A 22,871-nucleotide genomic window follows, 5' to 3' on the forward strand; every position below is an offset into this window, starting at 1 on the left:
GATACTTACTTACTTACTTACTTACTTACTTACTTACTTACTTACTTACTTACTTACTTACTTACTTACTTACTTACTTACTTACTTACTTACTTACTTACTTACTTACTTACTTACTTACTTACTTACTTACTTACTTACTTACTTACTTATCCTCTTCGTCCGGTTGGGGCATAAGGCCGCAATCATACACTGCCACTGAATCCTGTCTCGTGCTTTGGCCTGCGCTTCGTCCCAGGAAAGACCCATCTCCTTCAGCTCCATCATCACTGTCCTTCACCAGGTGTTCTTTGGTCTACCCTTCTTTCTCTTCCCAACTGGGGTCCATCTCAAGGCAACTTTGGGTAACCTTTCATTGGGCATCCTCAATACATGGCCGAGCCATCTTAACCTCCGTCTCCTTATCTCAAGGGACATATGCAAGCTGCCTGTCTTCTTATAAATACGCTGATTATTGATACACTGATGTTATATACAGAGATAAAAGAGCTTTAGAAGGTAACATTATTGATACACTTTTGCCCCACAAACAAAACAAAAGTTGACACTCTGTAGTCAGCTACGTTCGAAAGGGTTTTGAATGAATGAACGAATGATCATTACATTTATATAGTGCTTTTCTAGACGCTCAAAGCGCTCCCCACAATGTCGGGTCGAAATTGCCTCCTTAACCACCATTGGTAGCACCCAACCTTGGGCTACGCAGGCTCAATGGCTGCCATACACTGGCTGAACGGCTCAGGAGACAGGGATTGACATCAGCCAAGCCGATCGTCACCTCACTCAACCTATTGCGTGATTCCATTCTCGAGCTACAAGACGAAACATCCGGCGAGCGTCATTTGACGAGCCGTTCTGACAAGTGTTTTGACTAGCGCGTCTGAATGATTGGAAGTGGAACGGCCATTTTGTATTTTCACGCTGCATTTCTGTGGTACACATGTTACAAAAACCTTTGTGGAATACTCATTTTCTGTGGGATCTTTATAAACTTTGGACCTGTACTACATAAAACTTCAGACTTAAGACTATGGAACCATTATGTTTTCCAGCTCCTACCTAGGGTGACCAGGTGTCCCCCTTTTGGTTGTACTGTCCCACCATTTGACCAAATGTCCCGCGTCCCTCATATTGAGAGGATGTCCCTCTTTTCGAAGCCAAAATAAACATATGTGTCTAAAAGCCCCTCCCTACAGACAGTAAACGTAGCAACCTGCCTCTTGTCCACACACATTGCTCTGATTGGTTATAGTCAGGGTTCGAATTATCATCTGAGAGCTATGGGGGCCCCCTGAATTTTTTTTTTTACTATTATTTTCCTGAAATTGTGGCTGTTTTCGAAGTCATATTTAGAGGAATATCTCATTAGAATTTGTCTAATACTAAGTAATAATGACATCACACAACAGTCTAATCATTAGACTATTGTGTGATGTCATTATTCAGTCTCATTCTTAACCATCAATATTTGTTCATTTTCTTACTCACCTCTGATATATAATGCCATATTTACTTATTTGCATTTTGCATCTGATAAAATACAACAATTTAATTTGAAAAATGAGACAACTTGAATTAACTTGAATTAACATTTATTTGTCTCTGCACTTATAAATCAAAAACTAACAAAATAATCGAATGGAAAAAAAACAGCAGCATTCATCAGGATACAGTAAGTAACATTATCATCTGATAATAAAATGAACATAAAAGCTGCCCTCTAGTGGCCGGCGATAAACTCTTCATACTTGTATAAATCAAAATAAATAATGTTATAAACAAATGTGCACAGGTAATCAAGCAACTCTGCATCTGTGCCCTTATCAAGTTCAACAAGGTCAAGAAAAACATTGTCCACATCTCCATCCCCAGTGACATCACATCTGACATAAATTATCATGTAAGCTTTTCCATGAATTGTGCTTTCATCCAGTGTTATACTGATACGTGAATCCTGCGATTTGACATGAGAAACAATTTTTTTTTTCATCTCTGTGGCAATGTGCTCTATGATCTGTGCACAAGAATGATCGGATCGGTGAGCTGGCCCGACTGTCGCACCGTTCAACTCATTAAGTGTCATAAGGGGGTTCAATTTTGTGAACGCCAACCTTTCTTTAGCGACGGTATATGCTGCCCTGAATGAACTGGCTGTCTCCTTGAGCAAAGCAGATGTGATTTCGCTCACTTTTCTTGGAAGCACTTCCTTCTGGGTTTGACATTCTATAGCTTGCTTATGAGCAACGCTATCACTGTGCAAGTATATTTTCTTCCTCAACTTCTTGCTCTGAGAGCTAGTCACAGTCCCATTCATCCACTGCTCTGCCAAATGGGCTCCAAATGATTTATTTAACAATATCTTGGCGTTTTTACATGGAAGGCAGCCAATGCATCCCTCCTTGGCAAATAACCAGCTATATTTATTTTTCCAAAAGATCCACTGACTCGGACCCCAGCATTGTGGTGGTTGAGTAGCAGCGCAGTCCAGGTCTAGTGGTGGAGACTCGGGTCTGGCAGTGGCAAACGGCGCGGTAACGGAGCAGCAGAGCTAACACTAATACTAGCACTAGCAGTGTCAACTTCAGTGACAGTAGCGCTGCTAGCTGTTGCACTAACAGCGTCAGACTTTGGCCTTTTTATAAAACCAAAGCTGTCCAGCTTTGTACAGCCTTGCGGCGGGTTGAGCCTTTTTTTTGGCGGCATGTGGCGTACTGTTTAGTGTTTATGTTTTCAGTTGCAGCCTGCAGGACACAGACGGACCGGCAGCCTTCTGTTTACATCAGCTGCTTCTTCTTCACTAGGTTGGAGTAGCGTTAAACTTATGGGGCGACGCTCATGGGCGACACATAGCGGCTTGGAGGTGAAATGCAGCCTATTCCACAACATGAATTACTCTGTTCTTTTAAAAACTGAAAAGAAAAATATGATCTATTAACAATTTATTTAGGTAGCATAAATAATACTAATTCGTACATAAAAAAAAAAAAAAAAAAAAGATTATATAATTTTTTTGAGAGACCCCCACAGGGGGTCTTGACTATGGGGGCTCAGACTATAGCTATGGGGGCTGAGCCCCCATTGGTCCCCTCATAATTCGAACACTGGTTATAGTACTTTAGCGTGCTGCTTGCCTGCTTGTGACGTGACTGAGACTGAGTCGTGACGCTACCTCATATCGCAAATCTGATTGGTCAAAAAAAACACAACAACATTACAAGCGAACTAGTTCAAGATGGAAAGCAGTAAAAAGAAACGGACCTGCAGTTACAACCAAGACTGGCAAACGACACATGACTGGGTGAGGCAGATGGCAGGCAATCCGCAGCAGGCTTTCTGTGTTTTGTGTCATAGTTCGTTTTCAATTGTGCATGGAGGAGAATACAACTTGAAGTGGACGTGAGTCTCACTTGAAAGTGGCTCACCAAAAAGAAACATCCAGATCTATGGATACGTTTCTTTTTAAACCAAACAATGATAGCCAGACGGACAAGGTCACTGCAGCTGAGATAACAAGTGTCTATCACACAGTACAACACTCCCATTCATACAGGTCAGCCGACTGTGGTAACCTTTAACCTTTGATTTAAATCTATTCGGTGAAGACCATGGCAGTTATTCTAATATAGAAACACAATTTATTTGTATTATTATTTTTGTATTATACTACACTGTTTTCCCTAGTTCTGTGTTAACAGGGAATATCAAACACAAGACATTCCTGTCAAGTGATGACGTTTGAATATTTAAAACAGATGTTAGGTGGTATTTAATTTGTATTTATTTTGATTTAACCTTTAACCTTTGATTTAAATCTATTCAGTGAAGACCATGGCAGTTATTCTAATACAAATTTTTACATTATCTATCTGTCCCACTTTGTCCCACTTTGTCCCACCAAAATCGTACTGTTGTCCCACTTTGTCCCACCAAAATCGTACTGTTGTCCCACTTTGTCCCACCAAAATCGTACTGTTGTCCCACTTTGTCCCACCAAAATCTTACTGTTGTCCCACTTTTGGACTTTTTGCATCTGGTCACCCTACTCCTACCTCTCAGCTGGAACTTAAAAACAGGCATCTGGCAACAACTAAACAGACATGTGAGTTGATGTGAGCTGATCTGCAATTTGTTTGTTGTATTTATTTTGTTTGTTTGTTTGGGTGTTTGGTTAGCCTACCTGTTAGCACCTGACCTCCTGCGCGTATGACACATCTATTTATTTCAGGGTGGTTGTTTTTAATAATTTTTTTTTGCAAACTAGAAAGGTGCGCTCAGTAGAGCACACATTTCCACCGCGTCTCCTTATGGTTATTAGTATTGGCATTAGCGTTCTTTATGGTTCTTCAGTGGTTCTTCAGTGGTTCTGTAGTGTTTCTTCAGTGGTTCTTTAGTGGCTCTTTAGTGGTTCTTCAGTGGTTCTTCGTGGTTCTTCAGTGGTTCTTCAGTGGTTCTTTAGTGTTTCTTTAGTGGCTCTTTAGTGGTTCTTTAGGTAGATTGTGTGTATGCTAGGGTGCTTTTGGCAGCTTTTTGGTGACTCTAAAGTGAGCGGGTTGTGGCGCTGGTGCAGAAAAGATGGCTTCCATTAGGGATTTTGTTGATCGCCTTTCGCATGACATGTTGGAGAGGTTTTCCAAAGAACAGCTTCTGGAGCTTGCTGTGCACTACAAGGTAGAGCTTACTGCCAGTGAGAAACGTTTGAAACCAACTGCCTTGAGTGCTTTGAGGGTTTTGCTCGTTAGGGAGCAGGTGCTTGCGGCAAGGGTGGAGGAGCCTACTTTGTCTGACGCGTCTCCGCTACTGTCTGGTGCGGAGGGTGAGTGGAGGCTTAGAGAGTTGGAGTTTAAGGACAGGCAGCGGCTACAAGAGTGTGAGGAGAGGAGAGAGGACCGTGAGCATGAGCGTGAGCTTAAGGAGAGAGAGAGGAAAGAGGAGCGTGAGCTTAAGGAGAGGAGAGAGGAGCGTGAGCGTGAGCATGAGCTTAAGGAGCGTGAGCTTAAGGAGAGGAGAGAGGAGCGTGAGCATGAGCGTGAGCTTAAGGAGAGAGAGGAGAGGAAAGAGGAGCGTGAGCTTAAGGAGAAACACATGTTGCTGGAGCACGAGCGTGCGCAGAAGGAGCTTGAATATAAGCATGCTGCCTTGCAGGCGGGTGCTCTGCAGTCAGAGTCGCGTTCCGGTTTTGATGTAGGCAAGAATATTAGGATGGTGCCTCCTTTTTTTGAGAAAAAGGTGGAAAGATATTTTCCCCTTTTTGAACGGGTGGCAACCACATTGAAGTGGCCTGATACAGCCTGGACACTGCTGCTGCAATGTGTTCTTGTTTGTAGGGCGCAAGAAGCCTATACTGCTCTGTCCCTTGAACAAAGTGCTGACTATGAGCTTGTTAAAGCTTCTATATTGAGGGCTTATGAGTTAGTCCCAGAGGCCTATCGTCAGCGTTTTAGAGGTTATCGCAGGTCGGAGGGACAGTCTTATGTTGAATTTGGAACAGAGAAGGAGAACCTGTTTGACAGGTGGTGCACCTCTCAGAGAGCAGAGTCAAGAGAGCAGCTTAGACAGTTGATTCTCCTAGAGGAATTTAAAAGATGTGTTCCTGATACCGTTTCCACTCATCTAAACGAGCGTAGGGTATCGAAGATAGGCGACGCTGCTGTCTTCGCTGATGAGTTTGTGTTGACACACAAGTCCGTTTTTTTGGAGGACTACCGTGTTGAGTCCAGGGATAGGCATCCTGTTCAGGGGGGCCGTTACCCAAAACCTGTGTCTGCTGGTCAGTTAACTTCACCTCCTAGGCGGGGTGGTTCTGCTGGTGCATTCCCAGAAGGGATTATATGTTTCTACTGTAAAGAGCCTGGTCATATCGTTGCTGGGTGCCCGGTGCTTGAACAGAAAAATGTCAGAACGGTGGCTCTGGTAGAGACCATATGCAGAACACCTATGCCAACGTTAGAGGGTGATGGGGAAAGTATCAAACGTGTGGACAAAGAGCTTGAGGGTTCCTCAAGATTTATGATGGATGGATTTGTTTCCCTGACTAATGCACTAGAGTCCAAACAGGCTATAACAATTTGGAGAGATGGCTGCTAATTAGCTAATTGCTGCTGATTGGTTACCTGCTGGGGGGTTAAAACCAGGCCTTCAGTCACACATGCAGGCTGTCTGTGGTTAGAGGAGTGTGGGTTAACAGAGAGTTGTCACGTTCTTCTACTCTTTGTTCTTTAGTTTGTATCAGTAATTCATTGTTAAAGTAGTCTTTTTGGGTTAATCACAGGTTTTGGTGTCGGTTTGGAGATAGGTTGCGTGCCTTTGAGCCAGGGTCGTAACACTTACAAAGACCCATTTCTGAACGGATTTTTATAAAACTTGGACCTGTACTACAGAAGACTTCAGGCTATGGAACCGCAGTGTTTTCCAGCTTATACCTCTATGCTGGATTATTGGAATATGGAATCTTGCAACCACTACACAAACATTTGAGTACACAAGTTCAAGTTCAACTCAAGTTCAGACCTCTGTTTCTCTATTTCATTAGCACTAAAAGTGGTTTTCCTTTTTTGCATTAGTAACTTCAGAATGTCATCTTTCAAATGAGATCAGGCTCATGCATATGCTACAAGGATAAACTATAAAACTAAGCTTTGCAAAAAAAGTATGCAGTCCTCATGTTCAAGTAAAAAAATTGCCACTTTGTCTGTTAAGAGGTTAACAAGACCCTATTATCTGTGCGTGGTCATATATAAGCAAACACACACATATAAACAAACCCACACATATAAGCAAACATGTGCACACACACACGCACACATGAACACACACACACACACACACACAAACATGCACACAAACACACACAAACACTAGTATGTACACAACAGATGCATACAAGTGCACATGCAAACCCTCAAACACATACAAATCTGTAAATGCAAGCTAATACACACATAAGCATATAAGCAAACATGCGCACACACACACATTCACAAACACACACACACGTACACGTGTACACACACACACACATTCACAAACACACACACACGTACACACACACACGCACACACACACACATTCACAAACACACACACACGTACACACACACGCACACCCACACACACATAATGAACATAATGTCCATGCACACCTATGCACGTGCACATATCCGCCTCCTCCTCCACACACACACACACACAGACACACACACACACACGCACGCACGCACACACACACACACACACACACGCACGCACGCACACACACACGCACACACGCACACACACACGCACACACACACACACTTATGTTGTGTTGTGAAGTGTCTCTCTCATCGCTCATTAACTGAGTTACAGTGAGACACGAGGCCACATCTGTTTCCAGTTGAGCGAGAGAGAGAGGCTAGAAGTGAAACTCAGAGCTCTCACTTTCAGCTATATTTGCAGCGATGCAATTAGGCAGCACTGTAGCTCGCCGCTGATTGCTCGGTGGGATTGAGATCTCGTTGGCTTGATTGGAGTGTGTAAGCTAACGGGCTAACGGGCGACGGTGGGAGTAGCGGCGTGGAGCGGCGGCCAGAGCCGGAGGAATGTGCACGATGTTTGAAATGGGAGACATGTGTGATCACGACTTTAACACCTTCACTAATGAGCTGTGGGCCCACGTCCAGTTTAGCCCGAGGCAAGCGCAGGTCCCCTGTGGGCGCACGCACACACACACACACACACACACACACACACACACACACACACACACACACACACACACACACACACACACACACACACACACACACACACACACACACACACACACACACACACAGGCACACACACACACACACACACACACACACACACACACACACACACACACACACACACACACACACACACAGGCACACACGAACACACACACAGGCACACACGAACAGGACACACACACATACAGGCATGCACAAACAGGACACACACACATACAGGCATGCACAAACAGGACACACACACATACAGACATGCACAAACAAGACAGACACACACACACACACTTACAGGCACCCGTGAACAGGACACACACACTCTCTCTCGCACATTTGCATGCATGTGAATTAACACACTCAAGCACACCCCCTCATCACCACCACCACCATCCCACACACACACACATACAGACGTGCGTACGCACGCACGCACACACACACACACACACACACACACACACACACACACACACAGACGTGCGTACGCACGCACGCACACACACACACACACACACACACACACACACACACACACACACACACACACACATACAGTCACACAGGTGCAGGGTCTGACGTACTGTATAATGATTCAGCTCCCTTTGGGCAGTGGTTCATACAAGACCATTTGAAAGCGTCTGAGGAGACACTTATTTGTAGTTATTGAAAACATACCTCCTAGCTGCAACAGCGTCCCTTGCTAGCAGCACATACCTGGGCCGCAGATGATGTCATACCATTCCCCTATGCAATATAGTCTGGTAACAAACGTGAAAAGAAAAACTCAGCCCAACTTCAAGAAGAAGAACATGATAAGAACACAAGAAGAACACAAGAAGAAGAACATGATAAGAACACAAGAAGAACACAAGAAGAAGAACATGATAAGAACACAAGAAGAACACCAGAAGAAGAACATGGTAAGAACACAAGAAGAACACCAGAAGAAGAACATGGTAAGAACACAAGAAGAACACAAGAAGAAGAACATGATAAGAACACAAGAAGAACACAAGAAGAAGAACATGATAAGAACACAAGAAGAAGACAAGAAGAAGAACATGGTAAGAACACAAGAAGAACACAAGAAGAAGAACATGATAAGAACACAAGAAGAACACAAGAAGAAGAACATGATAAGAACACAAGAAGAACACAAGAAGAAGAACATGATAAGAACACAAGAAGAAGAACATGATAAGAACACAAGAACATGAGAAGAACATGAGAAAAAGAACACAAGAAGAACACAAGAAGAACACAAGAAGAACACAAGAAGAACATGGGAAGAAGAACACGGGAAAAAGAACATGAGAAGACATTTCTTTAATTTAAAAAAAGAAATGTTAACCTTTATTTATCCAGGCAAGCAATTAACACATTCGGGGCCAGACCCGAGATTTCTCTGGTTTTCTATCGTTATTTCTTTTATTCGATATTCCCATTCATAATCCATCGAGGGAGCCTGTGTTATCATTGGGATTGAGTCTGAGATCGCAAACGTCCAATACCGCCGCCTGCCGCCTTGTGGCTGGTATTGCACATCCTTTGAAACGTTCTGGCTTGGCCTGTGCGTCGATCTAAAAAGTCCGGTCCGGGTTTTCCTTGTCGGGCAGGACAAGCGGTTATAACACATGGATTGAGGAGAATCAAGCACTCCCGGTTCATGTTGTAGTAGTAGTAGTAGTTTATTTCTTTTCAGTCATCAGCACACACAGTACAATATACATCATCATTTATCAATATTTGATAATTGGAATATTCTAGTCAAGGTAAGGGCTATATGGTATCAATCTTGCGTTGATCTAAGAATCCCTTCCCCGCGATCCGAACGTATGTGTGTAATGTGTGTGTGTGTAAAGTATTCCGTTGGTGACGATCGAAGCATAGAAAAACGACCCCCCCCCCCACCCTTTCATGCATTCATGATGAAACATAATATAATATAATAATAATAACTTTATTTTATAGCTTTTTTCATACAGAAGTTGCAGTTCAAAGTGCTTCACAACAGTAAAAAATACAGGCATAAGCGAGCATGAAAAAGATAGAGAGGTAGCAAGGTGAGGTAAATCACATGTTTCACATTAGGATCTAGTATCCCAATAGGTTCTCTGTTTACAGTTTAATTCAGTAATACAAATAACAAAAATAGTTTAAAATGATTTGGTTTAAAAATAGTGCAACGAGTGCAACGAGCCAAGTCTGGATTGGGGAGGTGGTGTTGAGTAGAAAGACCGGTTACAGGGAGGCAGTGAGGGCTGGCGATAGGAATGACCTTGATGGTCTAGGGAGTGGAAATGCGACTTGTCTCGGCAGAGAGGAGGGACAGACAGTAGGAGGTAGTGAGATAAAATGTGCATAGAACCGACACATGAATTTGATAGGAATTGTCTTTTAAATGCCTGAGCAAAGAAATAGGTTTTAAGCTGTCTTTTGAAGATGTCTAGCGAGTTGGCTTCCCTGATGTTTTTGGGCAGTTTGTTCCATAGTTTTGGGGCATAGTTGATAAAGGCTGCATTACCGATCCTCTTTTGACTGTTTCTGGGAGCCTCTAGTAGTCCAGCAGTTGATGACCGCAGTGTTCTTGCTGGCCTGTAATTTATTGTGTTGGTGATTGAGTGTTGGTGATGTAGCTACTGTAGGTTCCTGTCCATTTAGAGCTTTGTATGTAAGGAGAAGGACCTTAAAGTCAATTCTAAATGTTACAGGAAGCCAGTGTAAAGCAGCTAAGACTGGACTAATGTGCTCTCTCCTTTTGGTTCTAGTTATACCAATAATATAGCGTTGATTTCAGATTGATTGTTGATACAGGCGAGAAACTGCAAGTTTTTAGTGAAATGCACTAAACGCTGCATAGCGGCGTTTTCTGGGATTAGACATGATTACTCTAAAACTATACTCATATTCACCACGGTATAAAACACGGTATGGATGATTTTTTTTTTCTTTTTCACAAATTTAACGATAGATACTCGATGTCAAATGGGCAATAGGATTATATCCATAGCTATGATATTTAATATAGTTTTGGCCCTGCAAACACAGCCATGTATCCCTATTCTTTAAAGCGGTGGCCTTCTTACCACACAGTACACAGCGACCTCTGGCGCTGAAAGGGTTAACCGGCTGTTGTGTGGCAGTGAAAGGGTTAACCTTCTGTGTATTGCCGCAGTGAAAGGGTTAACCGTTTGGTAGTGCGGCAGTGAAAGGGTTAAGAACAAATTCTTCTATACAAAAGCAGCCTGTCCAAAAAGCAAAGGCCTTTTGTGGGAAGGGGGGGGGGGGGGGGGGCTGTAACAAAAACAAGGTTATGTACATGCATACAAGTAAATAAAATACTAAGTTACAGTAGCAATAGTATACAAGGACAACAATAAATAAGGGAGAGAGAAGGAAAGAGAGAGAAGGAAAAAGAGAGAGGGAAAAAGAGAAAGGAAGAGTGAGAACCAGAGGGAGAGAGAGAGAGAAGAAAGGGGGAGAGGGAGGGAGGTAGGTGAGGGGGCTCAGAGGGGAGGAGAGGAGAGTCTGAGGGCTCTGCGTGTGATCGGGAGGCAGTCAGCAGGTGCAACAGTCGGTTAGGATCTGTTGCAGATTTAGTTTAAGAGCAGTGAGCGACGTGAGGGCAGTGAGTTTAAGGGTGTTTTGTAATGTGTTCCAGTCAGACGCAGCAGCAGATCGGAAGGCGTTGCGTCCATTTACCATTTACCAAGAAGAACATGGTAAGAACACAAGAAGAAGACAAGAAGAGGAACATGATAAGAACACAAGAACATGAGAAGAACATGAGAAGAAGAACAAGAGAAGAACACAAGAAGAAGACAAGAAGAAGAACATGATAAGAACACAAGAAGAAGACAAGAAGAAGAACATGATAAGAACACAAGAACATGAGAAGAACATGAGAAGAAGAACATGAGAAGAACACAAGAAGAAGACAAGAAGAAGACAAGAAGAAGAACATGAGAAGAACACAAGAACATGAGAAGAACATGAGAAGAAGAACATGAGAAGAACACAAGAAGAAGACAAGAAGAAGACAAGAAGAAGAACATGAGAAGAACACGAGAAGTTTAATCTGTAAAGGGGAGACCCATGGCTGTAAAGGGGAGACCCATGGCTGTAAAGGGGAGACCCATGGCTGTAAAGGGGAGACCCATGGCTGTAAAGGGGAGACCCATGGCTGTAAAGGGGAGACCCATGGCTGTAAAGGGGAGACCCATGGCTGTAAAGGGGAGACCCATGGCGAATATAATCCATTTTCATTCAGATATCTTGAGGTGAGAGGTCCAGTTACCATTTCCCCCTTGCCAAGATTTAGCCAATGAGCTAGCATGACATGTTTGGTACCCATGGATTCCCATCTAGTTCCATAGGATACCAGTATCTTCACTAGCTTTAAAACTGAGCCTGCTAGAGCCTCTGAAAGACAGTAATGTTGGTTTAATTAATTTGGGAGGCCAGCGTCCCAACCACTAGGGGGCTTGCACAATCCACCTTAAGTGCCTAGAGTTAAAGGGGAATTCCACCCATTAGATTCAAATGTATTGCCATTATACAGTACAACGAAAAGGAGTTTGGCATCCAACCAGAGTGCAAAAATGTAGCAGTAAAGTGCAACAGCAATATACAATGTACAGGTAATTAAACTGGGTACAACATAAATGAACATATACAAATGAGTACCACTGAGTAATAATCAGATGTATGTACAGAGTTGTAGTATAATATGTACAGTGATACAGGTATAGATATAGATAAGACACTATGGTAGTAGTCATACTGGCCAGCAGCGTAACTAGTAAGAGAATGTGAATATGAAGAATTCACATAATAATCACTTTTTTGTATGGGCTGGTTTCAGTGAGAGAAATATGGTATTAACCCTTTCACAGCCGCGCTACCAAAGCGGTTAACCCTTTCACCGCGACAATGCACAGAAGGTTAACCCTTTCACTGCCGCACGACAGCCGGCGACCGTCGGTTGTGTGATAGTAAAGGGTTAACCTTCTGTCGTGTGGCAGTGAAAGAGTTGAGCATGTAATGATAACTGAGTGTGCATGAGTCTGCTATAGGGCCGGAAAGTGAGAGACTGACAAAAGACAGACCCCAGTGCCCCCCCCCCCCCCCCCCCCCAGAGACAGTGCTGAGCTGGGATTGCTAAAGAGATTACCCCTAGCCTGTAACGATGATAAGCAGAGGTTCTGAGTTGCTTTATATTTAATAGCTTACTTGACTTGTGACATGAATGGTGTACCTTGGTCTGATTTCTCTGCGGATTCCTACTTGTCTACATAGCAGGAACAACTCTCGCTGTGTTCTTGGCAGTCACCTCTCTCAGGGGATTAGCCTCTGGGTACTGTGACATGTAGTCCACCTTACCAGGTTGCATTGGTGACCTCTGGTTGACTTGCCCTGGGGTTCCACCTGATCCAAGGTGATACGCTCCAATGGAGTCTCTTATTATGGAAAGAGGTACGGGAGGATTATACCCTGGATGTTAAACGAAATTACTTTTCACATCCAGGGTATACCAGGCAGTAGGGCTGACCTCGGCTAGTCGAATAGTCGACTAATCGATCGAAAGGAGCCGTAGCCGACTGCCAACCTCTTAGTTGAATGCAATAAAAAAAAAAAGTATCATTCTTTCCAAAAGCAAAGAGGCCTAGAAGTGTGGCTAACGCTAATGGTGCACATACCAGAGGTTAACTGCCTAAGAAAGCGGGAACAGAGGCACTGAAAGAGTATTTCACCCATCTAATGAACACACTAGACAAATATCAAGATGTATCCATCAGTGGACCAATTGCATGCTTTCGCAGAGGACAGGAAGCCTTCAGTCGACTCCTTCAGACATTAAGCACCCCCCACAGCCCAAATGGAATGATTAAAAAATATATATATATTATATATATAGTGTCTGATACAGAAAACTCACTTTTAGTTCTAATCAAATAGAGTAGCATAGGTCTGAACTTGAGTTGTAAAAAAACTTGTTGCTCACGTTTTTCTGTAGTAGTTAGTAGTCCAGAAGTAGTATTTCCAAAAACATTGGTATGGCTGAAAAGACACCCCATAGCCTGAAGTATTTTGTAGTACATCCGTTCAGAAATGAGTTATGAATGATTATAAGTGGTTTTGGTAAAAGGTGACTTTTAAGGTTTGGCTCATGACTTTTCACCTAGATCCCTGATTCGCTCATTCCCACATGGGATACCATTGGAAAGCCCTACTCATCGCTTACAACTCTGTCCCATAATCTTCGAGATCGCCAAATGATTGACCGAGGTAGAGGCTCGACAGTTGGGAGTGGTATTTGCGCAATACAGTGTACTTCGGCACACGCCTAAGTATCATACATATCGGCATGTAACTCGAGAACCGCTGAACGGATTCTGTCACCTGAAACGGTTATCGACAGCCAACAAATAGGGCTTTAATTCGATATATATATTACATAAATATATACACCCAAGCCGCTAGAGGTCGCCAAAGTGCTGGTGGGAAAATCTTCCTCAAGAGGACCCACATGTGGGCCGTTGCATGTTAATGTTAATGTTAGTATACAAGTAAACAAACCTAATAATACTTGAGTAAAGTACAAATCCCCCAAAACAGTACTTAAGTATTGTAACGAAGTACAATTACTCAAGTACTTTACACCCCTGAGTTTCACTCACAACAACAGGGTGTTCTTTATCTGTTCTCTTTGGTCTCTCAGAAGAAGGTATTTGAGCCCTTTTCCACACCTTTGGGAACATGGTGCGGTCTCTTCAGGACAGGAACAGGAAGGCTGGGGATCGCTACGACCTTCAGGTACCTTGCAAGGGCACTTCCTCTAGTCTAGGTCAACTAGGCCTTTGAGTATTAGTATTAGTATCACAGAGCTCCATGAGTCCATTGTGGCTTCGCTGTCCTGCTTGTTGATTTTCAGTGGAGCCTTCATTGACCGCCATGCTGTTTTCTCTACTCAATGGCACCAGCGTTATTGACCATTTCCGTGATGTTCTGTATTATAGCTATGGAGACAATAGTATGGCTCATTTGACAGGCATTGTTTATAGTCCAACACTGACAAACGAGTTCATTTCTACATACTACAGTTTGTGCGCTATTCCACGCTAAACATTGCCCCTTTCCAAAATAATCCAGTATTTTTTTCTAGATCGCAAGATATGATGTGTTATATGCATATGCCCAAATCATTCGAGTTGCTCGCCTGAAACTCCAAATATTTACAAATCAAAGGTATATACCATATATATATATGTTTCTTCACAAAATCATCAAGGGAGGGGGCGATCGTTACCAAAAGCATTTTAGGATTTTAGCATTTTAGCATGTTTTAGGTTCGGTAAAACACGACACTGTAATCGATACAAAAGCATGTTTTAGGTTCGGTCAAATATACCTAATTTATATTTATTTTAGTGCTGTCAGGCGATTAAAAAAATTAATCTAATTAATTACAGGATTTGTAATTAATTAATCTAATTAATCGCATTTTAATCGCATAACCATTTTATGCCTGATATTCTATATTCTATAATCATATTTCAAATTGCATGTGTCCGGATGGCAGAATTCAGTACTGTATCTACAAAATCATCTTCCATCTATTAATTTGCTTAGATTTTTCAGGTCTGGTCAATTTGAGCATGGTGTTATTCACAGTCAAAGATAAAAAAAAAATTATTGATATTCTCATTTGGTTCATTACAATTTACTCAAAATAAAATTTTCATTCAATCAATCACCGCGCAGATTGATTGATTGAATGAAAATGTTATTAACAGATTGCAGAATGGGTACAATACAGTACGGCACACAATTGTTAAGGTGTGCAGACCAGAGAAAGACTTTCGTCTTGTTTACATCAGGGTCCCCCTTTTTTTATTCATAATGAATTGTAAGTAAGGGTGCCACTTGCTCCGTGCAATCCATTCTTTGTGGATCTAGCCCACAGTATTTCTGACACTGGGAATACATTCCCTGAGATTCATAGATGTCACTAGAATCAGATACCAAGAACATGCAAATGGACCATATTAAAAAAAAAAAAAACGTCTGTAAATGTGTATTCTACATTCTAATGGAATGAATGATAAAAAAAAAAAAAAAAAAAAAAACTTTTTTTTGTAATTAATTTTGAGTTAATTTTCATAACGCGATAATTTGCTGTGTAATTAATTAATCTAATTAACGCGATAAATTGACAGCCCTAATTTATTTATATTATATTATATTATATTATATTTATTTATATATACCTATTTTATACCTAAAATTGACCTAGAAGGTACTCCAAAATGAATAATCCCAGTCGTCCCATCGCGATCGCAATTACTTGTGTATATTGGGCATGGCTATCATACGGGAAACAATAGGTTTGAGGCGATCAAATCTCCGACCGATTGCTCTGTCCTGATTCCCTCTGAGGGGGAGGAGTTCCTGCAGCAAAAAAAAAAGCAGAGAGGGAAAGACCCAGAGACCATACCCAGTTCAAAAGGTAGGCGATACGGGATTCGATCATTGCAATTTTAACAGGGAGACACAGGGAGGTCCGCGCGAGTGTTTAGAATGGGGATCAAAGGAAAAAGATCAAAGGATTTTAAAATGAGAAAACTCGTTTTTGGCGCTCAACCGTTGGCGACGAAACATGAGTATTCTCGTTTTTGGTGGCCAATGAGTTAAAGGCCCCAAGAAATCAAAATAGTTAGTCATTTCCTGGAAAAGGGGAAAAAAATAATGTTGATGAGTCATCCAGCACATTGGGCATATACTAATTTTGTGTCCAATTAAATGCTTTCTAGAATGACATTTACAGCACATTGTAGCTGAGCTAGCACTCTGCCTCTTGTGTTCAAATGTTGGTGTGGTATATTTAAGTCAATACCTAAGGTTAATCACAGTGCATTGAGGTTGCTAACTAGAGGGAAGAAAGACAGAATGATAGAATGGTCCTCATCTGACTCCAAATAGCCAGTAGAGAATAAAACGTGTAGTCAGACAACAAGAGTTCTAATTAAACTTGGATGATTTATTGCCGCGGGGCTCAAAGAGAATAAAGGGTTGTTTACATACAGGGATTATTTCATATTAAAACATGCTGTACAAAAGGATTGTTGAGATTTACACATCAAACAAGTCTGTACACAAATAGCAGTCATGTTATGTCAATGAAGAGAGACTATACTGAGCATTACCCATGAGTAAACCTGGTCTTAAGATAGGAATTTTTACCTTACTCTAAACAACAGTGGTTTCCATGATTTTACTCACATGCAATGGCAAACAGCAGTCTCTGGGTGGATCAGTGGATCAGTAGAGAGAGGACGCAGACCCGGGGGGGGGTCTGGCCTACCTTCTAACAATGCGTTCTGGTTTATATACTCAAAATGATGTCATAAGTTGACTTGATTCATAGCCAATCAGTTACATTCTATATATATATATGGCGTTCTGTTCCAATTGGTTATCTTCTTTGGGGGCCGTCTGTCCCAAGATCTCCTGTCCGTGTGTTTTCCTGCAGCAACAGAGGGGGGGTCAGCCTGTGGCCCCCTCCTTTGCTGCTATGGCATTCTTCCACAGAGGCATATCCCAATAAACATTTACAAAGTATCTCCAGTGTATATGAATTACACTCTTCCAGTATTATCACAGTTTTACTCTTTTGCTTTCATTTTGATACCAAACAGTGATTAAGAATAACATGATACATGTATTTTACCAGACCAAACCTTTGTAATTGAGACTTATTTTCTATATATGGTTTACAACAAGAGTGAAATGACACTCTATTACCTTCATATCCTGTTGACATTCTAAATGACATTCAAATAGCCTTTTATCTAATAAGTCAGTTTCCTTTTAATATGATATTGTTTGAATTAGTTTCAGTCTAACATACTGTAAGTACATTTCTCTTTTAGCAAGTCTGGGCTGGTCTGCCCTCTGTTCAGACCAGCTGTCCTCTTGGCCCCAGTGGGGTGTGATTACCACATTAACATACAGTCAACTAGAGGTCCCCTACACTGAGCATGGGAAGATCTAATCATTCACAAATCATATATGTACTTAAGGCATTATTTGAATTAGCCATTATAAACAGATATTTGCAGTTTCAGTGATAACCCAACAGTGTGTTTTGTCTCTAATCTATAATTGTTTCATTTAGCCTATTGCTTCTTGGTGCAACTGTCACCCCATAAAAAGGTGTTGCTTGTTCTCCCAAATTAACAGTTGTTTGAGTGGGGGTTGTCTAAAGGCTCTCCCAGAATGTGTCACAGACAGCTCAGCACAATGGGGGTTGGTTGAAACCACTTTGTTTTTAACAAGTACACAGAGCTTTTGCATATATTTCCTATACACAGACATATTTGGTTATAAAATGCCAGTCAAGGGTACCACATTGGCTTGCTAGCTAACATTACTAATGTTGTGTAATGTTGCTAACCTATGTTGCTAACATTAGCTTGCTAGCTAATGGGTCGACCTTAATGCACATTCAGCACTATTGGTTACTATAAACGCCAATCAATATCCACAACAAGTCCCTCCCTAGCTTCCTGTTTTTACAGGAAACACATAAACATGTGGAATCAAATAGCATTCTGCTAGCCGTTTCATGGGGACTTTAACTGGTGGGTCCTTTTGTTAGCCCAAACAAGCCGAATGCCCATGGCAGGTAAGTTTACAAGCTAAATCAGAGCAACATTTGGTTGGTGAGGGTTTATTTAGTTGGGGGTAGGGCCGAACGAAAATGCGTTCACATGCGCTTTTCAAGAATAAAAGAAAACTAGACTTAATGGGAAGGGTGTGCTTGTACATTTGAACAGTTCCATGATACCTGGCTGCGTTGTGCTGAGAAAGAGGCGCAGATCCTCTTCTACTCTGAGCCGAGATCTGTATTTATTCTTTAATGTCAGTGGCGAAATCCGGCCTGTCCAGTGAACTTTACTTTCTCGTCACACGAAAGATCAATCTGCGCCTCCTGCTCAGACAGTGGAAGGCCTGTTGCGTCATGCGTAATGAAGGGATCTAGGATCCAGTTGTCCTAATTGTCCGTGCTCTCCGTGTAATAGTTCCAAAATTGTTCAATGAGCCCTACAATGTGGCTACAGATGATGGGCTTCAAATTATTGTTTGCAACATTCTGTTCCTCCAAAAAGCCATCAAGCAGAGTAAATACCCCAAATCTCCGCTGATTATCCTGGAGTGCCACAAACGGAGTTCAGAGTCCAAACAGGTCTGTGTCCCGACCTTGTAGTCCCAGATTCAACGCATTGAGGCGGTCAAAGATCTCGGCTAGATATGCCAGTCATTCATTATCAGCACATATCTCTGCCAATGTTTTTTTTTGTCTGCAAGGGAAATCCGTGCTTCTTCTCTCTTTCCGTGCTTCTGACAACAAACCTATCCATTGCGAGTGTCAAGGTTACACACAAAAGACAAGACGTGGTCTCCACGATTATACATGCGCAGCCCAGGATGTAGTGAGATGTGTATTGGAATACTGTGTGGCCTGACATGGCAAATACAAACAGCTGCCAGGTGGAAAACTCAATCTGAGTCGGGCTTGTCGCTTTTTCTTTTTTTTTTCTAACCCACCGACCCCACTTTGGGTCGCAACCCGTAGTTTGAGAACCGCTGGTCTAGAGGTTACTGGGTCAATGCTCCCTGTCACAGGACTGCTGCTCTCCTTGTCTTCCCAACTAGCCAATAGACAAAACTACATTATGGTTGGTGGCTCCATGAGGCCAACTACAGGTGTGCCAATCGATACCAGCCGATGAGAAACACTCTAGAAGTCATCTTCAGTGGAAGTAAATACATATTTCACTATTCATTACCATGTAAACAAAACCTTTCATGGAGGGTAACATAGTGAAAATGAAAAGGTTTGTTTTGATATTGTAATGACACTGTAGTAAATCAAAAGACAAGCCTCAGATGTAACATTTATCAGTAAGATGATCAGTTATAAGTCATTTGTAAGCTATTAGTTAATGATGAACGTATCATTAACAAATCATTTATATACATTTGTAAATTATTCATAAGTAATTTGTAGTTATAATCTAAATATGGTAATTTATAAAACATTAGAGAGAGCTAATCATTTGTAAATGATTAATACATTATATGTTCAGCATTACATTATGTTAGTTATTGCTTTCAAGAATGTACAACAAACAACAACAAACACTGTATTATCATATTAATATGATCATTAAATGTGAAATCACTAGACTTGTCTTTTACATTTTTTATTTATTATATATAATATAATTTATTAAAGATTTGTAGAGGTTTTTGCAGCTCCTAATCTAAAGTGTTAACTATTCACCGCTCACTTTAAGTTCATGAGTCATTTGTGAGCTACCTTTTTCAGGGTGTTTATGACCTGTTATAGATCATCTGTAAATGTATTAATGAATCACTTACTAGTCATTTACCATTTTGCAGCCCCTAATCAATGAATTTCCACAACCACTACATCAGAAATAATGTCAATTTCCAAAGGTAATTTCAAGACAGTTTCCCTGGTCTTCAGTGACACAAAGTGTTATTTATCAGGATAACAAAACGAACCAAAACACAATAATGAAATAGGAAAAATTATTGCATTGGTTGGTGGAGAGGGTGGAGAGGTAAAGGTTAGAGTATGGGTGGTAATACTATCAACCTCTGACCTTTAGCTGTTACAAAACAGATTATTATGTCAGGTCACGTGGTGTGTGTGTGTGTGTGTGTGTGTGTGTGTGTGTGTGTGTGTGTGTGTGTGTGTGTGGGTGTGAGTATTTAATAAATTTTATTCATTAAATAAAGATGTAATGAATGTGTTTGGTGGGGTGAGGGGGGCAGCGTGTTCCCCTGCCCCACCCTGCCCACTAGGGCGGGCCATACTTTTTTTTTTGGAAAATCAATCGAGTGGGGTGTCTAAATGATGTGTTTCTTAATGGGGAATTCAAATATGAGTTCATTTTTGGGATAGGATAACTCCTACCTACATCATTTTGGATTTCAAAATGGCCGATTTTACCATTTTTCACACCTTGGCCATACATGGATGCCAACATGAATCTGAAGGAAATCCTAACATGCAAGGTGTCTAAATGATGTGTTTCTTAATGGGGAATTCAAATATGAGGTCATTTTTGGGATAGGATAAATATAACCTGCATAATTTTGGATTTCAAAATGGCTGATTTTACCATTTGAACCCATTGGTATTGTATTACAAAATTGCAAAGATAAAAAATATATGGGAAATCATTTATAATGACAAAGCCATCAAATTTATTAACAAGTGAACTGTATATAACTGGATACAACTCCAAAGATCAATAATAATAATAATACTAACAATAATAAATTGTATTTGTAATGCACACAAACACCTAAGTGCTAAATCTCGATCTCCTGACTTCTTGAACTTTGCCAGGTTCCAATATCTTGATTGGACTCATTCTTGGATGGCAAGATCTCCTACTGTACTGCTTTAGCCACCAACCTACAAACACAAACTTAAAGTCAATGTCAGCCATAAATAGGTGAGCTCTTTCCAGAACTACTCAGCAGAAACCTCTGTAACCATTTTAACAAACGTCTCAATGTATTGAGAAAATCCATGGGACTCCATCAATCCTCTATCTTCTTAAATTTGATCAGGTTGCACAAGTCCTGCTTGGATTCATTCTTGGACATCAGCTTCCTGCTGGTCTCCTGAGCCCTGATCCCTCCATCCCTTTTTTCTTGTGAAAAGTACTTAGCAGAGGCCTCAGTCACCATTTTAACAACCCTCTCGATGCTTTGTGTGTGGCAAGGCCAGTCGAGAACCTCCATGGGGGTGTTGATTAAGTTCTTCACCTCGGAAGTGCTTAGGGAGCAGGTGAGAGGTGGCTCTGACAAATCTTCTGACCAGCTGATTAAGCCACCAATGCTGGAAGCGTCACTATTGATGTGAGGTGTTCTTCTGATCCTGACACAGGAGTCTCCCAGCTGAGTGTCTGGATCCCCCTCTCCCCTGATGGCCAGGATTCTCTCCACCCCCTCAATTCTCTCTTTTTGATCCTCAGAGCACAGCAGTGTTTGGAGGATGGCTTCACTGTGGGCATACCAAGCAGATCTTCTCACAGTTGGCATCACAACATCCAGCACCTCCTTCCTCTGAGACTTGAGGCAGTCCAGCTGAAACAGGATGTGCCTAGGCCCTTCGATTCAGGAGTGCTTGACCTTCATGTTGAACCAACATGGATAATACACTCCAATGATGAATTCCACAATGCATTGTAGATTATTCAGGTTCTTTCTTTTAAGTTGATGCTTTGACACCCAGAGCCTGAGGAGTCTGTTTGCTGTGGTGAGCCAGCGGCTGTGGTTTACCGGTCCAATCTCCAGCAGAGCCAGCCTTGCAGAAAGCACTCCATCCCTGATTGCACAGACCAGCTTATAGCCATAGTGTTGATCAGTTGAGAGATCTTGAATGATCTTCTCAGGCAGCTTGATCAGCGGAGGGCCAAGAAAGATCCTGGTGAAGTTAGGATTGATCTCCAAGTCTGTAACAGAATCAAGGAGCTGTCCTATTGGCCGAGACAATTTGTTGTCAGACAGAGTAGCCCCATCAACTTCAACAATGAGACGGTGCAGTGGAAGTTCACCATGTGCAGGTTGCACACCAACCAGACCAGCTTTCTCCCCAGGTGCAGCTCCAGCATTACACCTGCCTTCACTCCAGTGTTGACATTGGTAGAGTCTCCTCCAATGGCCCACAAGGTCTTATCAGAACCTCTCTCTTTCAGCCAGGCAAACAGGACCTTAGCAATCTTCTCTGCATGGGACTCCTCTTTAGTTGCTTTCTCTGGTGTAAAGTGGAACAGATAGTTGCTGCCAGGCTCACTAGCAACACTATAGTGTTCTTCCTTGATCTTTGCAGGAAAAGATTGGTCACTGCCCTCAGCTTCCATCATCACATTGGTCATGTCAATCCGCCCATCAAAGAGGATACAGGAGATCCCCCCCTCCTCCCTGCACTTCTCCTCAAACTCTTCCCCCAGCTCTTGCATCAACTTTTCTTGTGCTCTCTTAACCTTGTTCTTATCAATCACTTTACTTGTGTCAT

Source organism: Notolepis coatsorum (genome assembly GCF_963971535.1).
Source record: "Notolepis coatsorum genome assembly, chromosome: 3".
In the NCBI taxonomy this organism is placed as follows: Eukaryota; Metazoa; Chordata; class Actinopteri; order Aulopiformes; family Paralepididae; genus Notolepis; species Notolepis coatsorum.